This window comes from Chiloscyllium punctatum, unplaced genomic scaffold (genome assembly GCF_047496795.1).
Source record: "Chiloscyllium punctatum isolate Juve2018m unplaced genomic scaffold, sChiPun1.3 scaffold_459, whole genome shotgun sequence".
Taxonomy (NCBI): Eukaryota; Metazoa; Chordata; class Chondrichthyes; order Orectolobiformes; family Hemiscylliidae; genus Chiloscyllium; species Chiloscyllium punctatum.
In genome coordinates, this window is record NW_027310193.1 from 112,501 (window position 1) to 115,000 (window position 2,500).

At 62.2% G+C, this 2,500-nt stretch overlaps 1 non-coding gene across 1 annotated transcript; it reads right to left on the reverse strand.

The window, feature by feature from the left end:
• Nucleotides 1-284: 284 nt before the first annotated feature.
• Nucleotides 285-438, reverse strand: LOC140472824 (5.8S ribosomal RNA). The gene has a single exon (XR_011957884.1). It is a non-coding gene; the product is annotated as a 5.8S ribosomal RNA (ribosomal RNA).
• Nucleotides 439-2,500: the final 2,062 nt, after the last annotated feature.

Genomic DNA, 2,500 nt, shown 5'->3' on the forward strand with positions numbered 1-2,500 from the left:
GGGTTGGCACACACACACAGTGTGAACCACCGACAGCCATTCTGGGACCGGTGACAGCCGTGCTGGCCCCACTGCCACGACACAGACGGACGCCAGGCCGCGCTCCCCGGCGGGGGGATGGCGTCGAGCCTGACGAACGGAATGTGCAGGGTGGGGGGGAAAGGCCAAGCGCTCCGACGCCGGAGGGCTCCGGAGTCTGAACTTAGGGGGACAAAGAGGACGGGTCCTCTGCGACACCCCAGCCGCGCTCTCGCCAGCCAAGGCGAGTGCGATTGATTGCCAAACGACCCTCAGACAGGCGTGGCCCCGGGAAGAACCCGGGGCCGCAAAGTGCGTTCAAAGTGTCGATGATCAATGTGTCCTGCAATTCACATTAATTCTCGCAGCTAGCTGCGTTCGTCATCGACGCACGAGCCGAGTGATCCACCGTCAAGAGTTGTCTGAGTTTGTTTTAGGTCTCTCCCTCGCCAGAGGAAAGCGACCCGGACCGCACATACGCTCCCCACCTTGAGCTACAGCCACCTGCACGCCGGCGTGCGGGCGGAGCAGGGTGGCGTGAAGCGATGGGGAGCACCATCCTGGTGCGGCCCGCAGAAACATACGTCTATTGGGGGGAGGAGGACAGGGCGCCCAAGAGGCGATGCGTGCCCCAACGCACCGCAGCGACGGAGGCAGGATCACCGCCACCATGTCGCCCGCCTAGTATCACGAGGCGTGCAGCAGCTTTGCCCTAGGAAAAGCAGAGGCGGGAACGGGCACCGGCCATCGGTTCGGCAGCGTCACTGACGCGTGCACGTGGCGGCGTGTCGGCGAGCGGACTTCCTGCGAGGAGGCGGGGGCGGCACTCGCCCGAGCAGACGCCCGCCCGGCCCAGCCACCGCCGAGGTGGACTGGGAGTCGCGGCAACGGCTCGTCATACTCGTTCCCACACTCACAGCGCAGCTTGCCCGCAAGCCACCGACCACCGATCGACGCCAGGCGCCCCGACCGAGAGCGGGATCGCTCGTTCGCCCTGCTGGCAGTTCGCTGGGGATCACTACTGCACGGAGCTCGGAGACCGACGGGCGGCAACTCGAGAGTCTTTAAACCACCACCCCCATCCCGCAAGTGCAAAGAGGCTGTATACGCACAGACGGGTGAGGGGAATAGGTACCCCGTCGGGTTTGAAGGGAGCGTGACTAGATAGCAACGATGTAAACCCAGCCGATTTGGGAGCGAAAGACCGGCGCCTGCATCACCGGCTTCGTTTCCCGTGGCTGGAGAGTACACCGAAACCCTCCGTCTGTCGCGAGCTCCCGACGACGCGGTGCCGCCAAGCAGCAGGGCCGGACCTGGTGTGGCTCCCCTCGTCGATAACAGACCGGTCGGCACTACTGACGAGACGGTGGAACGGGCTTCGCCCCTTGTGACGAAGGGTGATGCGAACCCGCCCGCCCGCGTGCGTTCGGGGTGGACTCGGCAAACGGAGATTTGAAATCGGAAAGTGTCCTCCTGCCCCGCGCAGGTAGGCGCCCAACAGTTGGGGGGGTTTGGCGGTGACCACGGCTGCAGGGCCTGCTACCCCGACGAGCTCTCCTGCTGGCCCCGAAACCACCCCCGCGAGACAAGTTGAAACGGAAACGGGCGTACCCCCAAGCCGACGATCCTTTCTTATTTGTTACTTTTTTTTTCACTTGCTCGAGTTGTGGGGATTTGGCGGTGACCACGGCTGCAGGGCCTGCTACCCCGACGAGCTCTCCTGCTGGCCCCGAAACCACCCTCGCGAGACAAGTTGAAACGGAAACGGGCGTACCCCCAAGCCGACGATCCTTTCTTATTTGTTACTTTTTTTTTTCACTTGCTCGAGTTGTGGGGGTTTGGCGGTGACCACGGCTGCAGGGCCTGCTACCCCGACGAGCTCTCCTGCTGGCCCCGAAACCACCCTCGCGAGACAAGTTGAAACGGAAACGGGCGTACCCCCAAGCCGACGATCCTTTCTTATTTGTTACTTTTTTTTTTCACTTGCTCGAGTTGTGGGGGTTTGGCGGTGACCACGGCTGCAGGGCCTGCTACCCCGACGAGCTCTCCTGCTGGCCCCGAAACCACCCTCGCGAGACAAGTTGAAACGGAAACGGGCGTACCCCCAAGCCGACAGAGATGCTTTCGCTCCTGTTACTTTTTTTTTTCACTTGCTCGAGTTGGGGGGGTTTGGCGGTGACCACGGCTGCAGGGCCTGCTACCCCGACGAGCTCTCCTGCTGGCCCCGAAACCACCCTCGCGAGACAAGTTGAAACGGGCGTACCCCCAAGCCGACAGAGATCCTTTCGTACTTGAACCAACACAAAGTTTGTCACGTTTTATTTTTTACGAGTGATCGACCGTCAAGATTTGTCTCTGAGTTTGCTTAAGGTCTCTCCCTCGCCAGAGGAAAGCCACCCGGACCGCACATACACTCCCCACCTTTAGCAGCAGCCACCTGCACGCCGGCGTGCGGGCGGAGCAGGGTGGCGTGAAGCTGTGG